Genomic DNA, 27,710 nt, shown 5'->3' with positions numbered 1-27,710 from the left:
TATGTCCTGGACACTGCTTTATAACCTCACTTCTCTTTCCAAAGATAACTGTGATCCAACCACAGGATCCTATTTAAGAGTTCCTGAACATAGCCTGTACTTGTTTGCCTCTGGCTTTCATCTCTGCTTTTCTTGAGCCTAGAATGATTTCTAAATACCCTCTTCTCTTGCATCCCTATCTAGCCTTCATAAATGCTGCTCATTCTTCAAAACATAGCAAAAATGGTATTTCCCTTCTGAAGACCTCAGTCACCACAAGCAGGAATTAATCACACCTTCCTTGGGGCTTCCTAGCATTGTGTTTATATGTAACTTCTGACACCTGTCACTTCATGCATTTTGTTATGGTAATTTTCAAACACATTTTTCTTCCCCACTGGATTGTAAAATCATTTAGGTCAGGGATAACACCTTAGTAAACATTGGCTGAATTTAATTTAATTCCTAATGTTCTGCATGAAATGCACACAAAAAAATTAAAATACTTGGTTGGCTCTTATTATTAAAATATATTCCTCCTCAATTTCATCGTTATTCCCAGCAGTAAATGAACCCTGAGGTACTATTCATAAAAATGGGTGCTTAATAAATATTTTCTGATGAGCTTTTCTTTAATTTGAAATTGCCTACAAGGGACACAAAAGCTCTAAAATAAATTTGTTGTGTTTCTTTTTTTTTTTCTGGAGTCCAGATATAAAGTCACAGTAAATTGTTTCCTTTATTACCACTCAATTAAATTGTTTAGCAAATTAAACTTTTTATAACCACATCTAGGCCAGTGGTTATAAACTTTTTGGCAAATAGAGATCTTTCTTCAGTAGCAAAACTATCAAGAATCTGCACTTTATTGTTTTGCCTGCTGCTGTATCCCCACCACTTAGAATAATGCCCAGCTCATTTGTGTTCTTCCAGCATTTCTTACACCCCAGGGGAATCTTCAGTTAAATGACACTACCATTTTGTCACTGTCCTTCACCTCCACACTCTTCATGTTCTCATTACCCTTGACACTCAGCTTAGCTTCTATGGCTTATTGTATTTGTCCCTTCCATACATCCTCAACTCACTCCATTTTACTAAGCAGGCTAAATCCCAACGATGATTAAACCCAACTCTTCATATTCTACCCCTGCCTCTGAGCAGGTGAAAGTATCTAGAGAAAATTACTCCTCTGTACCGAGTTCCTTCATCCGAAATTAGTTGTATGAGTCACTAGTGGAGCCATAAAGCCACACTGAGCCATCTTGCTGTATTATTATCAATAGATGAGCTGTTTTCATATTTCACTGTGATTTTGTATCTGCTCCCCTCAAATTTTCCAAATAACCTCATCTTTAATCTTACCCTCTGCATGCCCCTCTGTTACACTGGATGAACTGTCTGTACTCCTAACAACTGCCTATAACACATGAAAAATTAGATGAAGAAAGGCTTTGGAACTTGTCCATGTGAAGAGGCTAGCATTTAAGCTTGGGCATTCTGATACTCATAAATTCTCTGAAGAGATGCTGGTTTGCTTGGATGGCAGAATGACCCATGGCATTAGAATAAAAAATTAGTTAGACAAGCTTGGGTTCAACCTATGAAAATACCATTTACTAGTTGCCTGACTTTTGTCATAATATATAAGTTCTAAGGCCAACATTTTCTCATATGTAAAATGGGGCTAATAATATCTGGTTACAAATAATTATTAGGACATTATTGAACACTGAATAGGTACTCCATAAGTGTTGGTATTTTCCTTTGCCATTTATATAGAGTCTGAGTCTTACTCTCATACTGCTCTATATTTCCCACAGAGTAAAACACACTGCAGAAATTCCATAACTACATCAGAAACCCAAAAATATAGAAACATTGACTAAAACACATATATTTGTGTTCATTCCATTGCACTTTGAAATTTTAAATTTTATTGGGAACTACTATCTTAACCCCAATGTGAAATATGATCATAAACTGTAAACCATTTTATATTAATTATATTAATTATATTTTGTATTAATTTTATAGGACAAGATAGGTCAGGAATAGTGCACTAAGTCCCCCATTATGGGAATCCTGAAATGTCTTCCCATCATTGCCTGTCATTGCTCCAAATGTCAACACCAGCTTATGATAGTGTGTGTGCCTGGCCTTTATTTCACTGTTCTCACTTAACTATATAGTCATACGGTTTGCAAAGCAAGCTATTCCTACCTTCCCAGCTAGTAATTACTACGAATGGCTCCTTCAAATCACGGCAAGGATAAAAGATAGGCACAAAGGCCCCCCACAGTGACACTTGAAAAGTTGGCCACTTAGATATGTTGTCAATGAGGAGATTTTGAAACCATCTTTCAAATCCTGATTCCTAGTGTTACCATATTGTGACAGGCAACTTCAAAAGAGAGAATAAATCTTCCAAGCTACTATTCTTTCTGCAAGTTGCAGATTTATTTCCTTCTCAAATTACAGCCTTCACTCTTGCTTAATTTTCATTGTCCTAATAATTCATCACAGTAGGTTTCATCTCAATGTGACAGCAAAAAATAGAACCTTTGCTGGTGCTCAACAAATTCATATTTGAGGAAAGAATTTATTCAGAATAAATGTTAATAAAATGCAAGCCCAGACTGCTAGATAATGTTAAGATACAGCTATATATAGATAATCAAAGGAGGCTGCTTCAGATAAAATCCTATATTATCTATGATTAGTATTTAATTTTTCAATTCCAGATAATTTACCATTACTAAAATGGCTATGATTGAAGCTGACCTCAGTCCCTCTTACTTCACTAAGAGCACAAATAAAAATAAAATTGAAAATGCCAAATATTCATCATCCTATTGATGCAAGTTGAACATTAATGGTTAAATAACACTGAGTGATACTGTTTTTTTTGTTGGTTTTTTTTTTTTTTTTTTAATTTAGCACATCCATTCTGTACTCTAGTACATACTGGTAAGTGAGGGAGTGAAAACTAGGAGCTACAAAAGAAAATTTGAAATGCTAATTTGAATTCAGCTTTCATTGATACATTTTCCTCTACCCCAGATAAATAAGCTTCATGTCCATTGGAAAGTGAAGTAAAACAAAGTGAAAAAAGCCAAGGAAGAAAAGTAAGACCCACATTTCACTTCCTTTGGCATCTGTCAGACCTTCTAAGGACATGTCTTTCTATATACCTGCCAAGTGCAGACATGTCCCCCAAATAATCTTTGTTATATACAGAGTGAAGAGACCCTGAAAGCTGTGTATTTATTATTTTAATTGATTGTCATTATACATATCACGTATAAGTTGTGATTTCCATTTGTCTAATGAAGGAGTAGTAAACTCAAATAACTTCAGGTGCCAGAATCAGAACAATGGGCACCGTTAGGAATAGAAGACAGCATGATCTTTGAAAAGGTATTCAAAATTTAAAAAAATACATACATTAAACACTCCAATAGATAAATCTTCTTTAGTTACCAGTTTTTGATCGCCTGTCTACATTATTCTAGTTTTATTGTCTACCACGAACTTATAAACTGAGCATCACAATTTAGGAGCAATTATAAATGGCAAAGAGTGTAAATGTCAACTATAGTTGTTGGGATTTTCTAGTGGTCATTTCTTAAGATTGAATAAGCCTTAAAATGCACAAACACAAAGGCAGAGTTGCCAAATGGTAATGAAGACACAGCTCAGTGGGGACATAAGGTATTCCTCAACTTAAGTAGAATAATGGCATTCTCATACCAGCCCCTGAATAATAGGTGTGTCACTGAGTTCCAAGCGATTACTTCTATGACTTCAGGAGTTCCTGGAGCTCAAAGCCTCATTAAGACGAATGCTCCAGGAAAACCAGTGAGTCCTCCCGAACTACTAAACAAATCCTAACTTAGCTCATTTTGGATGAACACAATATACCAGACATGGGCATTCAGATATTGAAACTTGCTTACAGAGGACACAGCAGTTCAGGCAGGCCAGCTTTAACATTTCTGGCACCAAGTAAAATTCATGATTTTCATCATTTCAAAGTGATCTCTCAGCATAATGTCAACTCATATACTTCCAAGTTCTTTTCCAAGATGTTGAAATCTGCCTAACTTGTTCACTGATTTGTGCAAGTCTCCTTACTGTGCTCGTTCATAAATTTTCAAACATCTGGGAAGAGGCTGTAGATCTTGGCACAGCAAATTATGTTCTCATAACTGGTTAGGTGAGGTTAAAGAAGTAATTTCTTCTCAAGGACTATGAGATGATAAAATGAATTTTGAAAGAATAATCCTTATTTGAGTACCTGAATGGTTCAATCGGTTAAACATCTCACTTTTGATTTCGGCTCAGGTCGTGATCTCACAGTATGTGGGTTCAAGCCCCACTGTCAGGGTCTGTGCCGACAGTGCAAAGACTGCTGGGGATTCTCCTCCTCTCTCGCTGCCCCTTCCCCATGTACTCTCTCTCTCTCTCTCTCTCTCTCTCTCTCTCTCTCTCTCTCTCTCTCTCCCTTTCTCTCTCAAAACAAACAAAAAACTTAAAAAGAAAAAAATAATCCTTGGCTAGAATTTTATTTCAATTCTCTGTGATGTTTGTTTGTTTGTTTGTTTTACCATGTAAACAGGTGCCTAATTTACCCATGTGAATTTGTCATGTTCAGTCATGACACATAGAGCTTTTAATTTAGGACTGCTTCCTAGGTCTATAGAAGGGCAAATCTCACCCAAAACACCCTTTCTTAAAGTATACACCTCAAAACAACAACAACAATAATTAATCTCTGTGTTTACGATGAACATAATCAGAAATAAATATCCATGTACCTATTAGATTACTTCATCATTTTAGCCAGTTCAATTTAACAACAATGGAGTGGAATAGAATCAGTTTGTTGAAAATACATATGCCCTAAGATTTTAGATAAGAATTAATGATGCAAACCTTTCTTCCTAAAAGGAGAAAAACATCAAGAAAACATAAGATTCTAAATATGCAAACAAGACAGAAAGATAGACTTTTGATACTATCCTAAATGATTCAGTTAAAATTCCCTAATGCCATCCATGTATCATAGGAAGATATTTGGTCTTTTCCAAATACTCTTGGAATTTCATAGTGAGAACTGTAATAGGAGTGTCTTTATTTTCTGGTATTCAGATGAGGTAACTCTTTGCAGAGGTGCTAGATAACTTCAGGATAGAACCTGGTCACCAGAGAGACCAAGCCTGATTAACAGCCTGGAACTTTCATCCTTATCCCTAACCTCTAGGTTGATAAGATGAGACTAAAAGTTGCATCTATCAAGGTGCTGGGAGGGTGGTTTACCCTAAAGGGGCATGAAAGCTCTGTGTACTGGCATGTTCCCCCCATATAGTGCTTAGGTATCTCTTTTATTTGGCTGTCCCTGGGTTGTATCCTTTAAAATAAAGCAGAAAATGTAAGTAAAGTGTTTTTCTGGGTTCCTTAGGCCATGAGTGAGGGCTGTGGGAACCCCCAATCTCTAACCCATCAGTTAGAAGCAGTGGGAGCCTAGGACTTGTAATTGGCATCTGAAGTGGGGCACTCTTCTAGCATTGAGCTCTCTAAGAATTGGGATCTAAGGCTAACTCCAGGTAGGTATTATCAGAATTGAATTGAATCATTTGACACCCAGTTGGTTCAGAGAGTTGGAGAAGTAGTGTTGGAAAAGACACCTGTATTTAGTATCAGGAGGAAAAAGAAAACCTCTCATCTTATATATCAGAAGTAGTTTGAGTAAAAACAGGAGGTCAATGAAGTGTTTCAATTTTTAGTGCCAACTGCTTTTTACTTGCTTCCGTAAAATAAACCTCTTCCTTCTCACTGAAAGCAAAACCCATCACCACCACCCCATATCTCTCCACCATGTTGCTCTACCAACCAACAACTATCTTGCTTCGAGATAGTTTGGCATAGTTTATTGACCGAGATAGTTTGGCATAGTTTATTACACTACTTTATTACACTACTTTTTCAGAAAAAAACATACCTGTGGAATTATATATTCTAACAGTCTTAATAAACATGGGAAAAATAAACCAGTATGACCTCCCTTATACTATTGTATTGAAGGCTTTCTTATTTCTTAACCCTAATCTCTTTTTTAAGGGACTCTTTCATTGTCCCTTAGTTTTATTGCTATTCTTTTTCCTTTCATTGTTCATGTTCTTATTGTTTTTAATAATTAAGACCTCTAATTATTTAGACAGTGATTGTCAAGAGTAAATGAAAAGGGTTTTAAAGAAAGTAATCAAACTGAAAGGGAAAGCCATCTAAAATTTGCCTAGTGTTGAACTGAATAAGAGATAAAGTACTTCACACACTTTGTAAAATGACATCAAAATTCTAGATGTAGACTTACAGTTTTGATGCTAAAAACCTGAAGATGATCTATTTGAACTCATTTTCCCACTCTCCACTCAAAACCTCTCGCTGGTTTCTGCATTGTGCTCTGTTCACTTCATCTCTAAAACCCCTTAAGAGTAACCATCAATTCATACAAACTTTGAGGATGCTTGCCTTCCACTCTGGTCCTCAGTAATCTAGGTCTTGGTGGTCTAAGAGTGTATATTGGAAAATATCCCATTTCCATCTACTCATACATGCACTCCTCAAATCTGTCAAAGTCATTAAAAATGAGAGAAGGCTAAGAAACTCACACCTGTGACAGCTTTAGTTAATAAACTTATACTAAGATTTGTTCATCAATTGTTACATATGTTACATACTAATGTATGTAATGTACCACATTAATGTTAGATGTTAATAATAAGTAACTAGTGGGAGGTATATGGGAACTCTGCACTATCCTAACAATTTTTCTGTAAATCTAAAGTTATTCCAAAGTAAAAAATTTTATCAACAATTTTTATACATGATATTTGCTTTCAAGAACTAATAATAAGGAATGGAGACATTGGAAGGAAATATTTTTGGGTTGCCCACAGAAAGGTAGTCCCATCATGGTTATGATTGTGGAGGACATAATATTATATAGCCAATAAGGTATTTAAAAATTTGACAAAGTTGTTCATCTGATTTGGTTTCTGTCAGGCCTCTAATTATTCCTAGTGGTAGACATTGATTTAAGTTCTGAATTGTTCTTATGTCATTTGCTCAAGAATTAAAGTTTAAAAGATGAATTGTAATGCTTCCTCTTCCCAAGCTATAATTTCAATTAAGAGAATGGAAACTTCATATGCCATCATTAATTTCAGGTGTTTACATCATATCTTTAAGAATACTCTTGGGGCGCCTGGATGGCGCAGTCGGTTAAGCGTCCGACTTTAGCCAGGTCACGATCTCGCGGTCCGTGAGTTCGAGCCCCGCGTCAGGCTCTGGGCTGATGGCTCGGAGCCTGGAGCCTGTTTCCGATTCTGTGTCTCCCTCTCTCTCTGCCCCTCCCCCGTTCATGCTCTGTCCCTCTCTGTCCCAAAAATAAAATAAAAAAAAAAACATAAAAAAATTAAAAAAAAAATAAAAAATAAATAAATAAATAAAAATAAAAAAAAAAGAATACTCTTGAGGTTTTCTGGTCATAAACACTGGGGAAAAAATGACTCTCCACCTATATCCATTCACTTGAATTGTCATAAGCAAAGAAAGTCCTCAAGTACAAAACTAGAAGAGGAAAATAATGCATTTGGGAACCTATCATTCCCCCCTCCATTCACTTCCCTAAATTGGATCTGGTATTAACAAATTCAGTGATATGATGCTTCTTATAAAAGGAATAGGAGATTTCTACAATTCAAAAAGGTTTTTTACTGCAATTTGAGTAGCTTGTAAATTATGCTACAACTTTAGTCTCTAAATTTATGTTGCTGTAGCTTCTTTCTCTTTAATAGTTGCATGTTTCCTGTTTCACTTTTAGTTCCAAGCCATACTAGAATTTATTCTTGGTCTCTGTAATGGTAAATTGGATGTTAGCTGTATGAAATGCACTGATTGTGGTTATCTATTGCTATATAACAAACTACTCTAAAATTTAACAGCTTAAATCAAATAACATTTATTATCTTGCAGTTGTTGTGGGTCAGCAATTCAATAACAGTACAGCTGGATGGCTCTGACTCAGTCAGAGTCTCTAGTGAGACTGTAATCAAATATTCAGCCAGGGCTGCATTCTATCTCAAGGTTTGACTGGGGAAGGATATACTTCCAAGCTCACTCACACTGCTATTGTCAGGGCTCAGAAGATCCATTTCCATACTTACTTATATGTGACTCTTCATAGTGCTACTTCACAATAAGGGAGCTCGCTTCCCAAAAGTGAGTGATCGGGGGGGTGGGGGGTGGAGAGAAAATGAGACAGAGACAGAGAGTCAGAGAAAGCTCAAGACAGAATCATAATATTTTATAACATAATCTTGGAAGTGACAACCCATCATCTCTGCAATATTCTCTTTATTAGAAGTCAGTAAGTTCAGCCCATACCCAAGAGGAAGGCATTACAGAAGGATGTGAATATCAGGAGACAGGGATGATTAGGAATCATCTCAGAAGCTGTCTACCACAAGTGACAACTAGTATCTTTCCTTTTTTTCTGAAAAAGTTATAAAAGCAATAAGGAGATCACACATGAAACAGAAGCAGACAAAACACTGTAGCTTCCACTTTCCATGAGACTGAAAGATATTTAATCCAACCATAAGGGCTACCAAAATCAGGGGTCATCTTCTAAAAACTACAAGACAAAATAGAAGTAAAGGAAATAGTAGGGAATGTAGAGATTGAAGCAGTAATTAGGATGACTATGTAATTTATTCCTCATGCCAGGAAAAAAAAAGTGGTGTAATTTCACTCATTGTGAGAAATTCATATTTGAAGCACAGGAGAAACCATTACTCATTTTCTTTATTGGCAAAATTATCTAAATTTGATAACTAGCATTTTCTTTCTTTTTTTTTCTTTAACAAACCTGGTATTTCTTTTTTTAACCTATTTTTAATGTTTTTTTAATTAGTTTTTGAGAGAGAAGGAGAGAGAGAAGGAGGGAGGGAGGGAGAGAGAGAGAGAGAGAGAACGAGCATGAGTGGGGAAAGGGCAGAGAAGAGGGAGACACAGAATCCAAAGCAGGCTCCAAGCTCTGGCTGTCAGCCCCTACATGGGGCTCAAACTCATGAACTATGAGATCATGAGCTGAGTTGAAGTTGGACACTTAAATGACTAAGCCACCCAGGTGCCCCAATAACTAGATTTTCATTCATTACTGGTGAAGGTTCAAATTGGCACAATCTATAGAGTGGAGGATACATAGTATTTGAATATATATCAAATTATGAATCTATGTACTTTCTGATTCAGTAATTCCACTTCTGGAAATTTACTTCATGGATATCTGACACATATCACATTATTTATTGCAGCATTATCTGTAAAGCAAAAGTTTGGAAACCATATAAATATTCATTAATAGATAGCTAGTTAAATAAAGATAGGTACCAAAAATGAAATCCTATGAAGCTGTTAAATAAGAAAAATATATGTATATAAGGATGATGTTTCTGTATACTGATGTGGGAAGACCCTCAAGATATATTTTTAAGTGAGAAAAGCAAAGTCCAGATCGATATTTATAGTAAGTTATATTTGTGTAAGAAACAGGGATGCATTGGTTTTTTATTTTTACCATAAAATATTAACACAAATTGAGCAGGTTAACACAACACAGATTTATTACTTTACTCATCTCAAATCTGGCATGGGTCTCTCTAGGCTAAAAATCAAAGTCAGCAGGCTCTGTTCCTCTCTGGAGGCTCACAAGGAGAGTCTGTTTTCTTGCTCATTCAGGTTGTTGGTAGAATTCAATTGCTTGCACATAAAGGACTGTTTCTTTGCCGACTGCCATCTGACAGCCATTCCCAGATTCTAGAAGCTGTTGGCTTCCTAGGCTCATGGCCCACTGACTCCATAATCAAAGCCAGCAAGGGCAGGTCAAGTCCCCGTTACGCTTTGAATCTCTGCCACCTCGTCTTCCCTGGGTGCATCCCTTTGGTAGCTCTTCAGCCTTCCTCCTCTGTTTCTGAGGGTCCATGTCATTACGCTGGGCCCACCAGAATAATCCAGGATATTCTCCCTATTTTAAAGTTTGTGGCCTTAATTCTATCTTCAAAGTCTCCTTGGCCTAGCCATGTAAGGTAATATACTCATAGAGTCCAGGAATTAGCATGTGGTCATCTTTGGTGGGAGCATAAGAAATATTCATTCAGATTTGTTTGTTATACACACAACTAAATTATGGAAAGATATTTAGGAAACTAAGAAAAATGGTAACATGGAGGGAGCAGATGGGAACTGGGCAGATGGGATAAAAAGAGAAATATGACGAGTGAATTATACTACATATCTTTTCACATATGCTTAGAACCATGTGACTATATCACCCATTTAGAATTTTAAAAAAAAATGGATATCTAATAAAATGGTGAAAACTGTGTAACCATACATTTATTCAAGAGTTTTCATCTTCTCTTCCTGTCTGTGTAATTAAATTCTCATGCTGGGCCCACAATGCTGAGAATTCTGATTTATAGTTTGCTTGAGAGATACTGTCAAGAACATCAGTATGATCTGCATTGTTCCTTCCTATGATGTCACAAAGGGACAGCACCCTCTTTTCACACAGTATATCTTATTTTCCTTTTAAATTGATTTTTTTGTAGTTTATTCCACCTGGTTTTCTTTCTAAAAAAATCCACAGATCTGTTTTCTTTGGTCATCCAGAAAATATTCTGCCAGTAAACTTTGTTAGTGGATTTAATTTATCGACCTCTTAAACTCAGGTAGAATGTGAGCAGTCTTAAGGATTAATGCTCATTTTACAATTTGTGTTTGATCCAAACCTCCTTAAATTGACTTCCTTTTCAATGTTACGTTGTGATTTAGATTCCTCTTGATTGCTATATCCATAACCACCTGGGTTCAAACATTTTTGTTGCCATAAAACAGATCCTGAAACTCTCTTTTCAGCCTATTGTACAGGGAAGTATTTTAAAATGCACTATCTTCTTCAAAGAGCCCAAATGCGTTTTAATTTGATTCTTACAATCTTTCTACTGACCAATTCCATCATCGTTCAGTTTGATCAATTCCAGTAATCTCTTATGTAGAAATGTGGAAATGCCTTGTGTCTGCCCTCCACTTCATCAAGTGAGTTTTCAAGACTGGAGGCTGAGATGATCTTAAGAGTCACAAAACTGAAGCATCTGCATACATGAATCACTTTACAATTTCACCATGCAAGATGAATGGATCATATTTACTGTGAATTTGGTAGTTATTTTATTACACTATTGAATTGAGTGAAAATGGAATAGTTCTATCTCACTTTTATGCTGCCATTCCCAGAACACCCTGACAAATGCTTTGCTACATCTTAAAGATCTGAACACCTAACACAATTTACAATAACTAAGTAGCAACCGAACACGCACGCGTGCGCACGCACACACACACACACACCTTCAAGTAGAAACTGTGCCTAATGGGGCTTTTAACAAAGTTATCAGTTTTGTAGTTAAGCCACTAAAGACAAAACATAGACAACAGTATGCATAAATTGAAAGGCTGTTACACAACACACTTGAAAATGTTATATTTACATGTCAAGCAGCTTATTATATTTACATGAACATCTGGTGCAGGTTCACTAAAATCTTAAAAACAGATGGACATGGAGAAAGAACTAGTAATTAACAAAGCTATATGTTGATTAAATCAGCATGTGGTTAATTCTAATGATTGCTGATCTTTATTAAGGATGGTGAGACTTTTCAAAAATCAAATCCCTTTAACTGACATACCAATTGACCGAGGAAGCAGCGATAAGTACTCTGGTCATTAACATGCTATTTCAGTATTGTTACCACAAAACTGACTGCACATGGCACAGTCAAAGAAGTAAAACTCAAAAGCTAAGATTCAATTGCACCTGCAGCCCTCTGGTTCTTATTATATCTACAGACGAGAGCTGAGCAGCAACATTATTATCATTTGGGAATAATCACATACAGAGACGTATATTATTCGAATATCGTTTCCACATTCTGAATCATTTCAGCCGACTCAGTGCCTCCCGCTGCCCTCCATCCATCCTGAAGTCACATTGTGTACTTCTCTGAGCTCTCCAAATAGCAGCCTCTGGTTGCCAAGCGACCACAGATTTCTACAAGTGCCTCTGCCATGTGTACTTAAACTGCGGTTGGCCTTTTTTTTTTCTTTAACTTTTCAAAGTTTAGAAAAATAAATATCTGAAAGCCAGGCAGAGCTGTGTATGTTTTGAAGGAGGGTGCTGAGAAGTCAGAAACCACAAAGAACAAAACCCCTTTGGAGATGTTGTGTCCATACCTCTCTCTTTTAAAAACGCCTTTAAATATATATTATGCTAACAAATTAACTAATTCATCAAATAAGTGAAAATAAAGCTGCCTCTTTTTCCTAAGATAGTAGACATTTTATGTCTGACACCAAATGAGTGGATAGCTGTTCCTGCAGTTTTCTATCAAACATTACAGAGCTTCAGCATGGATGTATAGAATATCAGTTCTGACAGCCCATTTATAATCTACAAGCTCTAGTTATGGTCCTTTTCTCCGATGGAGTTTTTCTAGGTTGAATAGCCTTGGTGTCCAGGGACAGTTATTGAAAACTTTCTCACTAGTTGCTTTTAACACCAATTTGCAAAGAGAGGGTAAATTTTAGAGAACAGGTCAGTCATTGCTATGTCAGAGAATGGGTCTTGTAGAAAGCTTTAAAGAAAAGACTGAGACCTTAGACAACATTAAAAATAAACAATACATCTCACTAAAAATTAAATTTATCTCATTTAAAATCAAACTTATAGACATATTTTACCCTTTGTAAATTTTTACATTTTCAGGTCAAAATAGACCATTTTGTTGTCATTTTATTGGGTTCTTATTTTCATCCTGACAGGGTTCAGGATGTACTATCCCAAAAGATGCCCCTTGGTATATTGACTATGCTAAATGGATGGAATTTGAGGAAACAGCAGAAACAGGAAAGTCACTCGAGTGACCCTCCCTTCACCCTTCTGCCCAGAAACAGGTTAAAGCTCCAGAGGTTAAAGCTCCAGATATCTCATGTAAGAGATATCTTCCCTATACCCAGAGGAAAGGGGCATCCTTATCTCTGAGGACAAAGGGACATGGAGAAGAATCCAAACATGACTTCCTAAGTAACTTCCTAAGTTACTACTAACTTTCCCCAGTTTACTACACTGACCTCTTACCCCTTGATCTATCTTATTTCTTCCCTATTGTCTCCTTTTCATCAAACAGAGCATAAAACACTCAAGTTTCACCATTTCATTGGGTCTTCATTTCCTTTTGAACTCCCAAGTTATGTAAAACTTATATTAAATAAATGTGTATGCTTTTCTTCTGCTAATCTGTCTTTGTCATTTTAATTTTCAGACCCACCCAGGATCCTAAGAGAGTTGAGAAGACTTTTTTCCACCCCTACATCACTGAGTTAATTGTTTTCCTGAAGTGTGAGCAAAGACTATTGTGACTGACAGTTATCACTTAGAGATTTAGATTCTTAAATACAGTGTGTTTTTTTTTGAGAAGCTAAACCTAACTGGAACACCTGTGAATTTCAGAAGAGAAATGTATCTTTATCAGCTATGGTATGAATGGTTCTTATTGTATAACCCAAGACGAGGAGGACTCTGGAGCTGAAATGCCTATGTCAGAGTCTTGGCTCTATCACATACCAGCTGAGTGACCTTCAACAAATCCTTTTCTTTGTTATGACTTTATTTTCTCATCTGTAAAATGGATAAGATATTAGTACCTACTTCATGGATGTCGTAAAGACTAAACGACAATAAATGTAAAGTGTTACTACCTGACATATACAAGTGATATATATATCAACAATAATTATTCAACTAGCCTCCTTTGACTCTGTCCCTGAATTTACTTAGCAGACTCAAGTATCCATTATTAATAATTTATCTCTCTTTGATCTGTCTTCCATTGGGACCCTTATAAGACATTGCCACTGCTGGAAGACCAAAATGCCAAAATGTAGAATAATTAGGAATGATTCAGGGTATAAGGTTGTTGGGAAAATGCCCAGGCTACTTAACATTGAGCTGTTAGTGATAGCATAACTGAAAATGGAGGCAATGTCACCATTTCAGGTATAAGGTGGGTCTGCTGTTTCCAACCCACTGCTTGCCTCAGGATCATGGATGAACCTTGTATAAACCACTAAGTGAAAAAATATTCCATGAGAAACAAAAGAATAATTTGCTTCATCTTATAAAACTTCATTAAATGAGTTAAATCATGAGGATGAGAAGGTAGAAAAAAAGAAGAGATACAAATTGATGAGTAGATCTACCTCTTAGACTATTTTCAGCATGCTTCTCACAATTTTATACTTATGGTTTGATTTGCATATGTGGTGAAATGATTACTACAACACATTTAGCTAACATCCATGTTCTCATATATACAATGAAAAGAGAAGAAAGGAAAAAAGGAAAAACAAAGAAAAAAAAAGGAAAAACAAATGTTTCCTTGTGATGAAGAAGAACTCTTAGGATTTACTTTCTTAACAGCTTTCCTATATTTCGTATATTAGCGGTAACTATAGGATTTACTTTCTTTGTTATGATGATCTGTGATCAATGATTACAACTTGCTGAAGTCTCAGATGATGATTAGCATTTCTTAGCAAAAGTTTTAAATTAAAAAAAAATATATATATATATATGTATTCTTAGACAAAATACTATTGCACACTTAATAGACTATAGTATAGTGTAAAGATAATTTTTATATTCACTAACATCCATGTTCTTAGGATTTACTTTCTTAACAGCTTTCCTATATTTTGTATAGTAGCGGTATCTATAATGTCATCATGCTGTACATTACATCCCTAGTACTGATGTATCTTATAACTGGAAGTTTGTACCTTTTAACCACCTTCCTCTAATTTCCCTTCCCACTCTCCACTGGTAACCACAAGTATGATCTCTTTTTCTATAGGACTGCTTTGAAAGAAAGGAAGAAAGAAAGAAAGAAAGAAAGAAAGAAAGAAAGAAAGAAAGAAAGAAAGAAAGAAAGAAAGAAAGAAAGAAAGAAAGAAAGAAAGAAAGAAAAGAAAAGAAAGAAGGAAAGAAAGAAAGAAAGAAAGAAAGAAAGAAAGAAAGAAAGAAAGAAAGAAAGAAAAAAGTTTAGATTCCACATATAAGTGAAATAATACAGTATTTGTCTTTGTCTCTCTGATTTTCTTCAGGTAGCACAGTGCTTTCAAGATCCATCCATGTCACCATGTAAGGAAGGTTTCCCTTTGTGTGTGTGTGTGTGTGTGTGTGTGTGTGTGTGTGTGTGTGTTGTTTGTTTTTGTGGCTGAATCATATTCCACGATACAGTTATATCTTGGAGATATCACAGATTCAGCTCCATATCATTACAATAATGTAAGTCAAATGTAGATTTTGGTTTCCCAGTGAATATAAAAATTATACTATACTATAGTCTATTAAGTGTGCAATAGTATTTTGTCTAAGAATACATATATATATATTTTTTTTCTATTTAAAACTTCTGCTAAGAAATGCTAATCATCATCTGAGCTTTCAGCAAGTTGTAATCATTGATCACAGATCATCCTAACAAAGAAAAAGTTTGAAATGTGTAAGAACTACCAGAATGTGACACAGAGACATGGAGTAAATGCTATCAGACAAATGATACAATAGGCTTATTTGATGCAAGGTTGCCACAAAACTTCAATTTGTTTTTTAAAAATGCAGCATCTGGAAAATGTAATAAAGCAAAGCACAATAAAATGAGGCATTATGGGTATATATATATATATACATGTGTATATGTATATGTGTGTATGCCTATACACACACACTTGTATATATAAATTGACATACATACACAAAACATAACACTTTATCCATTTATCCATGATGTACACTTAGGTTGCTTCCATGTCTTGGATACTGTAAATAATGCTGTTATGAACATAGGGGTGCAGATATTTTGTCTAGTTAGTATTTTCATTGTCTTTGGCTATATTTCCAGAAGTGGAATTGCTGGGTCATATGGTAATTCTATTTTTAATTTTTGAAGATACTTCATATGGTTTTCTACAGTAACCGTACCCATCTACAATCCAACAGGGCACAAGGGTTTCCTTTTTTCTGCATCTACACCAGCATTTGTTATCTCTTGTCTTTTAAGTGATGGCCATTCAGGCATGGCATGAGGTGATATCTCACTGTGTTGTTGTGCTTTTTTTGTTTTATTTTGTTTTTTGTTTTTTTTGTTTTTTGTTTTGTTTTGTTTTGTTTGTATTTCTCTAATGAGTAGTGATGTTTTGGATCTTTTCATGTACCTGTTTGGTCTTTCATATATTTTCTTCGGAGAAATGTCTGTTCAGGTCCTTTGCCCATTCAATTTTTATTTTATTTTATTTTATTTTATTTTATTTTATTTATTTATTTATTTTGCTATTGAGTTATATGAGTTCTTAATATATTTTGGATATTAGTCCCTTATCAGATATATGTTTTGCAAATATTTTTTCTCATTTCATAGGTTTTCTCTTCATTTTGTTGATGGTCTCTTTTGCCATGGAGACGTTTTTTTAGTTTCATGTAATCCCACTTGTTTATTTTTATTTTTGTGGCTTGTACTTTAGACATCATAGCTAAAAAATTATAACCAAGATTCATGTCAAGGAGGTTTTTTTCCTTTTTTCTTCTAGGAGTTTCATGCACTCAGGTCTTACATTTAAGTCTTCAACCCATTTTTAGTTAATGTTTGTGAGTGGTGTAAAATATGGGTCTAGTTTCATTCTATGTCATGTGAGTATCCAATTATCCCAGCACCTAAATGGTGCTGAGAAAACTCTTTTCTCCACCAAGTATTCTTGGCTCCCTTGTCAAATATTATTTAGCCATGTGTGCTTGGGTTTATTTCTGGGCTCCTAGTTCTGTTCCATTGGTCTATTTGTCTGTTTTTATTCCATACTGTTTTAGTAAGTATAGTTTTATAGCGTAGCTTGAAACCAGGAAATATGACACCACCTGCCCTCCTGCTTTGTTCTGCTTTCACAGGATTTCTTTGGTTATTCAGGGTCTTTTATGGTTCTGTATACATTTTAGGAGTGGTTTTTTTTTTCTCTACTTCTATAAAAAATTCCCCTGGAATCTTGATAGGGATTGCATTGATCTATAGCTGGCTTTGGTAGCATTGACATTTTAACAATATGACTTCCTCCAATCCATGAACACGGGACACATTTTCATTTATTTGTGTCTTCTTCAATTTCCTTTCATCAATGTGTTGTAGTTTTCAGAGCAGAGATCTTTCATCTTCTCAGTTAAATTTATTCCTAAGTATGTTAGTTTCAATATTTATATTGAATATGAAGAACAAAGGATCAAGACTAGCCACAGCACTACTAAAGAAGAACAGTGTGAGGATCTTTCTGTGTAAGGTATAAAGATTTATTATAAAGCCATTATAAACCGTGGTGTCAGCACAGTGATAACAACTACTAGATTTAAAGGGCTAACAGAAACAGACCCATGCACATATGGAAACTTGATAAATGTAGGGAAAAAGTACGAGAAAGAATGAAAGATAGTTTGTAACCAGAATTCCCAAATTTCATGTGAATGGTAAAAGAATGAATGTACAAATAAATAAACAGACAAATATATGATAGTTAACATATAAGTGAAGCTGATCAAAATAAGCAAAATTAGATGATAAATTATCTTTTCTTGGCCACCTGAATATCAACTCAACAAACCAGGTAAACTAAATCTCCACTTGACTTTTTGCTGTGTAAACATAGTCTGAAAGACATTTAAAAGAAAGGAGGATGTTGTGAGTAATTGACCTTTTCTCTGGAAAGGAAGTAGTGGTATTTTCAAGCACTACAGTAACATCAAGCAGGTCACACAAAATGAAGGTCATTTTTTTATTGAAAAGGGGAAAAAACACCATGGAGAAATTCATTTTCTTGTCTAGATAATGAAAAGTCTTATATAGAAAACAAAATGCATAAAGCTTTTAAGGGGAACATTATGCTTTTTTCTTGAGCTTCGGTACTGTATCACATTATATTAGCATAGCATTTTGTAGAAAAAATGTATCTGTCATCATTGACATCTTGGGCTGTGAGCCTCTCCACCTTAACTTCAAGGTCACCTGAACTTCCAGGGGCAATTCCCTTGGATTGAGTTCAGCCACACTCTTTCAGTTTCAAGTATTATGAACCTCATCATCTGTTTTAAAAGGCAAAGCTGAGGGGCGCCTGGGTGGCGCAGTCGGTTAAGCGTCCGACTTCAGCCAGGTCACGATCTCGCGGTCCGTGAGTTCGAGCCCCGCGTCAGGCTCTGGGCTGATGGCTCGGAGCCTGGAGCCTGTTTCCGATTCTGTGTCTCCCTCTCTCTCTGCCCCTCCCCCGTTCATGCTCTGTCTCTCTCTGTCCCAAAAAAAATAAATAAAAAAATGTTGAAAAAAAAAATTTTAAAAAAAAAAGGCAAAGCTGTATTCTGCAGCAGTCCATAGTAACACAGAATGATTTTTTTTAAATCTCTTAAACATAGTCTTGTCAAGGAGTGAACACGCAAAACTGACCTTATCAGAGAGGCAAAATACAGCTCCAATTAAAATTGAACTGGCGAGGTGTTGTTGGAGGGTGATCTCAAACTTAAAATGTAAGCCACATAGATAAGGAAATGTTGCCATGTGCAACAGCATCTTTATTCTCATTCAGTGATTACGGGGATCAACAAGACATTGTTAGAAATCATTTCAGTTAGCATGGATGCTACTGCCAAGATTAGATTAATTAAACTAATAAATGCCAAGCACGGATCAAAAACATCTAGTAACATGAAAGAAGTCAAAATATGAGAGAGGCAGTATTGCCGAGAAGTTTTTCAAAGACCCCACTGGCCTAGTAGGATTGAAAAACCTATGCTTTTGAAGAAAATAAAATAGATCAAATGCCAGATAAGTAAGTATAAGTCTGTAGGTCCAGAATTTGCCAGAAATGAAGCAAGAAGAACTTATCATGGCCAAAGCAGGAAGCAAAGTATATCTAGGTGAATTCAGCAGCTTCACTCTGACATCCAATCTCACAACAAATCACATTGTGTCTCACTGGAAAGTGTTTTGTGCCTTCTTAATTGAATGCTATATGTTGGTAACTGACCATGTAATAGGAGCAATGACCTAAGGGTTTGATGACAGGAAGGATTTAAATTATATCTGCATTAACAAAAGAATTTATGCTCTTTTGTAGTGAAGAACGAGCTATGAAAATATACCACGAAATCCCAAGGCATATTCTAATACCATGTTAATAAAAAAGAAAAACAAATAGAATTACACCTGCTGATTGGAATTTAAAGAGAAGAATGACAGAAGGAGGAATAGAGGCACGGAGGGAAGAGCAATAAAGAAAGAAGGGAAGGAAGAGTAAATTATTCTACAACTATTCTAACTAGTGGAATATGAGACATGTTCATTCAAGTAGAGATGCAACCACAAAAGGAGCCGTCTATTTTATAAAAGTCAGTATAGGCCCAAGAAGCTGTCCATCTGTTTTTTTTTTATTTTTTAATTTTTTTTAATGTTTATTTATTTTTGAGACAGAGAGAGACAGAGCATGAACTGGGCAGGAGCAGAGAGAGAGGGAGACACAGAATCGGAAACGGGCTCCAGGCTCTGAGCTGTCCGCACAGAGCCCGACGCGGGGCTCGAACTCACGGACCGCGAGATCATGACCTGAGTTGAAGTAGGACGCTTAACCGACTGAGCCACCCAGGCGTCCCATCTGGTTTTAAATCCCAGTTTCTTCTGGAGGATCTTCACGACAGCCTTACTCTCAAAAGCTTCCCTCTGAGAGATGCCTGGGGCTCCTTGTGTCTTTGAGAATAAGCCATAGAATTACAGTTCTCTAGAGCCAGAAGGAAACTTCAAAATCATACATCTTTTGTCCAATGTCACAGATCATGGAAAGGCTGTTCATTTCTGGGCCAATATGTTATATATTGTTTATTTACAGAGTTATTTTAAAAGACAAGAGAACCATCACAAGCAGAACAAAATGGTCCTCATATATGATACAGCCACCTCTCCAGAAATCAGTTTTTCTTTTTATATCTATTATTGATTCCAACCTTGGGAAAACCTTCTTATTATCCTTCAAGCTTTGCTAAAAATGAGGTACTCAGGGTCAAGAAAAAAATTCCACCAGTAATGCTCAGACTTTGGGAATAAATGACCTCCAGGATGCAATTAGCACAATCCCTCACCTGGGAGATGGTAAGAACCAAGAGAAAAGAGAAAAGTACCTAGGTTCAAATGATGACTTTTAGAATAATTTTCTGTTCCGGCCACATTTTACTCTAATGACCATGCTAATCTAGTCTTGATTAGCGTGACCATGAAAATAATTATCATTTATATGCAATTTTTAATCTTAAAAGTCTTTGTTAAAATGTTCTTTCCTGCTACAGGACATGCAATATTGACTAGAGTAATGAATTCATTATGGTGTTTCTAACTTTTTTTCCCCCGAAGTCTATAAATGTATATCTTATAACATATCCAAGTGCTAATATTAGCACATAGACTTTGTATTGAATCTTTAATGTGTCCTTCTGGTAATTAATATTTTAAGAATTAAAGTTATATGGAATTTTGCTGTGATATGTGAGGAGACATTTCTGTAATGCATTTATCGTAAACTTTTTACATAGAAAATTATACTCTTCCTGGTCTTTGTTATCTCTTCACGTAGATCACTCTTTTGTGTCAAGAAAGCAAAATTTACCTAGAGTTAAGTACTCACTGACTATTTTGTTTGAATATAGAAACAAAAAATGTGTTTGTCCTAACCAAATAATAACACTGAATAGACCTGCTTCTATTTCCTAAGCAAATGGACACATTTATGTCTTTTAATGCCTTAGAATTATATTACCAATAGATGCATTTGAAATACAGAAACTATAAGCAGATTTTAATGTTACAAAATATATGCAACAACAACAAAAATGACAGTGATTCAAACACAGCAACATGATATCATTTTAAAAGTGTTATATTCCAACAGTTCTTCTTTGTGAAAACTTAAAAATAAAACTGCCAGTCAACTGGCAGACACCTTCCAATCTAAATGAGGAAGAGGCAAGGTAACTTCCACATTTGCAAACATAACATTTCTTCTCAACTATAACTATCAGAAGTTTATAAGAAACAATGTATTACCATGATAAGAATGTGTCTAAAGGAAGTAGTCATAATTTTTATCTAAAAAGTACAGCCTTATAAAATTATATGAGAATTGGGATACAAGAAACTAAGCTTCTAGGTGTTCTAAAAATTTTTTGTCTATTATTTTTATTTTGTCAATTTATTATTTTATAAGAGAAACAAAATATGACTCTTATAGAATACTAGGCTAAGGTACACAATGCTTTGAGATGCTAAGAATATCGGTTGTCTGTTCTTTTGTGTTTTTATTACTCTTAGAGCATATAGGTTAAGCTGCGATTACCAAAGTGGAGCAGATTCACTATATTATAAGAAATATAGTTTCTAGTATTACATTCAGGAGATTTTGGTTTAATAGGTCTGGAGTGGCATCTGGGAAGCTATTTGAACAAGCATTCTAGGTACTTTGGTATAAGAGATCTACTGACCTGTATGTAGGATTCATAGGGTAGTTAAATAATGATGAAACTCAAAATAAGCTGACATGGGAAGTTAGCCTTTACTCTGTTATCTCTTACCTACTTTCGTCTAGGGATATCACAGTGACCCTGTAAACCTCAACTTTCTTATCTGTAGCAGGAGTGTATTTTGAGAATCAAATGAGACACAGATAATACAAAGGCAAGGTAAGTAGGAAATTATGATACAAATCCTAATTCCTAGCATACAGTAGGTTAAAATTAGTGACTATGTTGGTAGGGGAGATGCTATGTTATATATGCCAACAAAAGTATTGAGGTGTTCATTTGTTTGCGGATCTCTTATGCAAGGGGCACTATGTGCTCATTAGAAGCTCAAAATCTGGTGTCAAACACACTGTATCATACCTCAACTCTACTACTTTCTATTTTGCAGTATTGGAAGTATTGCTTAATCTCTCTATGCCTTAGTTTTTTCATCTATAAATTTAAGATGCTAATATATAACTCTATGAGATCATCGTGAAGAAAAATTAAGGCAACACATGTAAAATACTTATGTTTTTTGAAATATATGAGAAGTAAAATATTATTACTATTTTTTAAAGAACTATATTTTTCTATGTTTATTCTTGAGAGAGAGAGACTGAGCACAAGTGTGTGCACGCAAACAGGAAGGGCAGAGAGAGAGAGAGAGAGAGGGAGATAGAGGATACCAAGAGGGCTGCATGCTGACAGCAGAGAGCCTGATGCAAGGCTCGAACTCACGAACCATGAGATCATGACCTGAGCCAAAGTCAGATACTTAACCAACTGAGCCACCCAGGCATCTCATAAAATGTTGTTACTACCAATACTATTATTTTATTATGTATCAAATACTATAATAGATGCTGAGAAGCAAAAAAAGGAATATTTTTCTGGGCCTATAATCAAATGCATCCATAAAGTTACAACTTTAATAGTGTTCAAGTAGAAGGCTACAGAGAGCCAGGAGATTTCAAACAAAGGATACCTAACCTAGTCTGAGGTCTGTGAGGCAGTAATGGGGGTTTTCTTAAGTTCTGATATTTTCAAAGGATAACAAGGAGTTGCCTACAGGTAGGATATAAGCGGATCAAAAGAGTGTTGCAAATAAGAGAAGACAGTCGATACAGGGCCATGAGCAGTGGCAAAAACTGGTGATTACGCAGTGCAAAGGCAAAGTCACATAATCAGCTACAGAAACAAAATGAAGGTTGATGTACCATAAAACTAGAAGCCAGCAGAGGAAGAAGCATGCAAGCTCTTGAGGGCCTCTGAATAGTATGCAATCATATCTCACTGATGAAAGAGGTGACTTCATCAGTTTAGAATTATAATGAATTAAATATGAAGAATAGATGTGGGAAGTAGAAATAAAATATGGAGAGACAACATGTCAAAATCACCATACATCCAAAACCATACCTATAAAACAAATGAAATTATTGGAATGAAAAGAAACATAATGGGAGACTCTAACATACCTCTCTTAACGAGCACACAAAAAAATTAGGAGTGTAGAGAAGATCTGGTATAAAGGGTAACTAGTAAATTTGATCTAATTGATACATAGAGAAAAAAATACACTGAAAAAGAAACAAAATGCATATTATTTCAAATATGCAAAAAAACCCAAACATTGACAAAATTTACCATATGCAAGGTAATTAAGAAAGCCTTAATAAAATTCTAAAGATTCTCTGATTCTGTGGCTGTAAGCCAGGAGTCTATAACCAAAAGATAGCTAGACAGTCCCTATTTTCAAATTAAACAATACCAAATAACATGACTCAAAGAAGTCATAAGAAAATTTAACAATATTTTGATTAAAAATAATAAAATATGGCATATAGAAATTTGACAGATATGATAAATCTATGTGTGTAAGAGTATTTATAGCCTAAAATGTACATATTTGAAAAGAAGAAAGGCTTAAAATCAGTTATCCAAGGAGCCATTGTAAGTACAAAATAAGAGTAAATTAAGCCAAATTAAATTGAATAAAGGGAATAAAAAGAAAATAGAGGAAATTAATAAAAAGTAAAAATACATTATGAAATAGAGATCAGTCAAAACTTGGTTGAGGGACCCTGGTTGGGTGTCCAACTCTTGATCTTGGTTCAGGTCATTATCACCAGGGTTCATGGGATCAAGCCCCATCTTAGGCTCTGTGCTGACAATGTGGAGTCTGATTGGGATTCCGTCTCTCCCTTTCTCTGCTCCTGTTCATGCTCTTTCTCTTTCTCTCTCAAAATAAATAAACTTAAAAAAAAAAAAGTTGGTTGACTGAAAGATAATCAACCACATATACTCAGAAAGTTTAATCAAGAGAAAAGAGAGAAAAAATAAATTACCAATTTCAAAAGTTAAAGGTCTATCACTATAGATTGTACAGTTACTAAAAGTTAATAGGATATTTTGCATAATTTTATAAGCATAAAAATGTTAATAAAATGGACACATTTCTTGAAAAATATAACTCACAAAACTAAAATAAGATTTAAAAAGTATGAATAATCATGTATTCATTTTATCTCTCTCTCTCTCTACATATATATATATATATATATATATATATATATATATATACATATATATACATGGATATACATATCCATATATATATATGGATAGGTATTTTCTGTATGTAAAAATGGAAGAGAGAGAGAAAAGGAGAAAGGAAGAAAGAAAAGTGCTAAGATTCCCATGACTCAACAAATTAGTTACAGATACAGGGAGCTAAATTGTCATCTTTTCTCTTTGAATATATGTCCAATAGTAATCTAGACCAAGTAGATCCAGTAACAAGAGGACCTGCTGTCTTTTAATGAAGTCCTTAATAAATGTATTAAGGAAATTAATGGGTTTTTTCATTGAAATAACTTTAGATCTTTCAAAGAAAGAATCTGTACAAAAAAACTGGTTATACAAGAGATATATGCAAGAGCTGAGAAATGAATCAAGGACAGTAAGACAACACAGAGATTAGCAATATCAGGAAAGAGCTACACCCTTAACACCAAAAGGACAAGGAAGGAGATGGTATTGTCAGAACACAGAGCCAGCCTGGGCAGCTAGTGCTGGAGGTGTGGAGGAAACAAACCAGCTTCCTGAATAAGTCAGAGAGAGGGGAATAAATGTCTGGTTTCTCCCCTCATCACACACCCCTAGCCTTCTGCCACAGCTTCCCTGGAAATCAAAGGGAAATGAAATTGGTAAGTGTTGGGTCTTATAATCTAAAGGAAAGCAGTGGAAGGGTGGAGCACGAATCTGAAAGCAAACAGGGAGTTTACCAGCATAGCAATCTAATTAGATCCAAATGATTAAAGACCTAAAGCAACACATTCTGTAAAGTCTGGAAGCTAGATTTCTGTAAATACATATATTATTGGTAGACTTTCAGGTAGAAGGGAATAAGAAATACTTCCTTAGAATCATTAATAAATTGACAGAAAATATAATGTGCGCATAAGTTTTGGTCCCCACTCTGGGTCTGCCAAGCTATAGGCCTTGTTTGTAATTTTTGTAATTTTTTATCTATAAAATGTAGATAGTAATATTTGCCTTCAATTTTTTATCTATAAAATGTAGATAGTAATATTTGCCTTACTGAACAGAAACAAATAATAAAAGAGATATGAATAAAAGTGATTAGTACAATGTCTTAGGTGATAACACACAGTAATGGTGTCTTATTATTGGAAATTAGAAAGAAAAAAAACATAAAAATGGTACCTTAAAAATAGCTTTATAAAAATCTTGCTTTAACTTCTTTTTCCTATATTTATCAGTTTAATTTTATTACTATAATCTTTAAATCTAGATTCTATCTAATGTAAGATGTCATTTTTTATGCACTTGTAAGAAAAAAACTCAACTATGACACACAATATTTCACCATCTTTCTCACTGAATTGCATGTCACTAGAAGTTAAGCAGTTTTTGTTTACAGTCAGCAGGAAGTTCCTGACAAAGTATAATAGGAGACCATATCAACATAGCCCTGTACAATGCATGGATCGATCATACCAGAATCGCTTTGTTTTGAAATTTTTCATCTCCTCCATGGGATTGTCGATTATTCCTGCCTTCAAACTTTGCTTAATATATGGTAGATGATCTTTTTGCATGTATCCCACTAAAAAAATGTAACACAGCCTCATCTATTTACGAATCAACTAAAACTGAAAAGCTTCTCTACAGCATAGGAAACCATTAATGGAAGGCAACCTACCGAATGGGGAAAATATTTATAAACCATATATCTGATAAGGGGTTAATATCCAAGACATGTAAAGTACTCATACAACTCAACACAAAAAAAATAATCCAACTAAAAATGGGCAGGTGATCTGAATAGACATGTTTCCAAGAAGACATATGACTGGCCAAAAAGATTACATAAAGAGGTGTCTAACATTAATCATCAGGGAAATGAAAATGAAAACTACAGTGAGATATCACCTCATACCTATTAACAGCAACAAAAAAAAAATTCTAAAAAAAAAAGAGCAAAACAATACAAAACAAACATACAAGAAATAACAAGTATTGGCAAGTATGTGAGAAAAAAGAGAACTCTTGTGCAGTGTTGGTGGGAATGTAAATTGTTATACTTACTGTGGAAACAGCATGGAGGCTCCTCAAAAATTACAAAAAAAAAAAACTCCCATATGATCCAGCCATTCCACTTCTGGGTATTTATCTGTGGGAAATGAAATCATTCTCTCAAAGACGTATCTGCATCTCATGTTCACTGTAGCATTATTTAAAATAGCCAACACATAAAGACAATCTAAGTTTCCATTCATGGGAGACTCGATAAAGAAATTGTAGTATAGATACAATGGAATATTATTCACCCATTAAAAAAGTAAATCCTATCATTTTTGATAACACAGATGGAACTGAAGGGCATAATGCTAGGTGAAATAAGTCAGACAGTTTCACTGTCAGGTGGGTATGATCTCATGTATATGTGGAATCTGAAAAACAAATAAACACACCTATAGGTACAGAAAAGAGATCAGTAGTTGCCAGAGTCAGGGGTGGAGGGTGGACAACATGGGTAAAGGCACTTAAAAGATATAAACTTCCAAACAGAAGTCTTGAGGGTATAATGTACAAATAGTGACTATAGTTAATAATACTGTATTGTATATTCAAAAATGGTTAAGAGAGTAGAACTTAAAAGTTCTCATCACAGACAAAAGTAAATCATAACTATTTATGGTAATGAATGTTAACCAAACTTGTGGTAATCATATTGCAATATATACACATACGAAATCATTATGTTATACACCTAAAATTGATACGTTATTTCAATTTTAAAAAATTAAATTAAAAATAAAAGGAGGTGTATTGGGACACACAAAAATTTTTCCCCTAGGTATTTGAAAGCATTTATGTGTCAATTTGCAAGAAAATGTAGAACTGTGGTCATTTCTCTAAAGACAAATAGTTCTTTCAACCATACGGAATTAATGTCACATGGTTCTCTTCCCGGAACTTTCAGTATACAAAATAACCTTTGTTAAAATACTGAGCCATAGAGCAAAGTTCTTAAAGCTATCTGAAATGTCAACTAAACTCCAAACAAGTTATTGTGAGAAACATACAAGCCCTACTTATGTAATGACAGTATGACAAATACCATCAAGTTAACACACCGTGCCACGGCTGTCATCTGATCAACAGCAGCTGTAAAATATCAGTGATTGTAAGATGCATCCTAATTTTAGATGTGATTCTCAGAATCTATAAAACATGATTATATTTACTCAGGTCCCAAGTCAAATCACGAGGAAGTGAAAAGGACAGAAATTAAAGGAAAGGAGAGTCAAATACAGACTTTGCTATGAAAAAAGGCAACATTTAACACATCGAAAATAATAGTACCTACTTAAGGATTTATCAAAACCCAGAACATATTTTCAACACTTAACTATTAGACGCTTATAATTTATAGGTTACC

General features: G+C 34.9%; 1 long non-coding RNA gene across 1 annotated transcript in view; it reads right to left on the bottom strand.

The window, feature by feature from the left end:
- LOC131504559 (uncharacterized) overlaps nucleotides 1–26,434 on the bottom strand; it is a 215,447-nt gene extending 189,013 nt beyond the window's left edge. The window contains exon 1 of the long non-coding RNA XR_009258053.1: nucleotides 26,354–26,434. This is a non-coding gene — a long non-coding RNA (uncharacterized LOC131504559). The remainder of the gene's footprint in view (nucleotides 1–26,353) is intronic.
- Between the last annotated feature and the right edge of the window lie 1,276 nt (nucleotides 26,435–27,710).

This window comes from Neofelis nebulosa, chromosome 2 (assembly GCF_028018385.1).
Source record: "Neofelis nebulosa isolate mNeoNeb1 chromosome 2, mNeoNeb1.pri, whole genome shotgun sequence".
Lineage (NCBI taxonomy): Eukaryota > Metazoa > Chordata > Mammalia > Carnivora > Felidae > Neofelis > Neofelis nebulosa.
The sequence above is the reverse complement of the archived record's forward strand: the minus strand, read 5'-3'. Positions and strand labels throughout refer to the sequence as shown.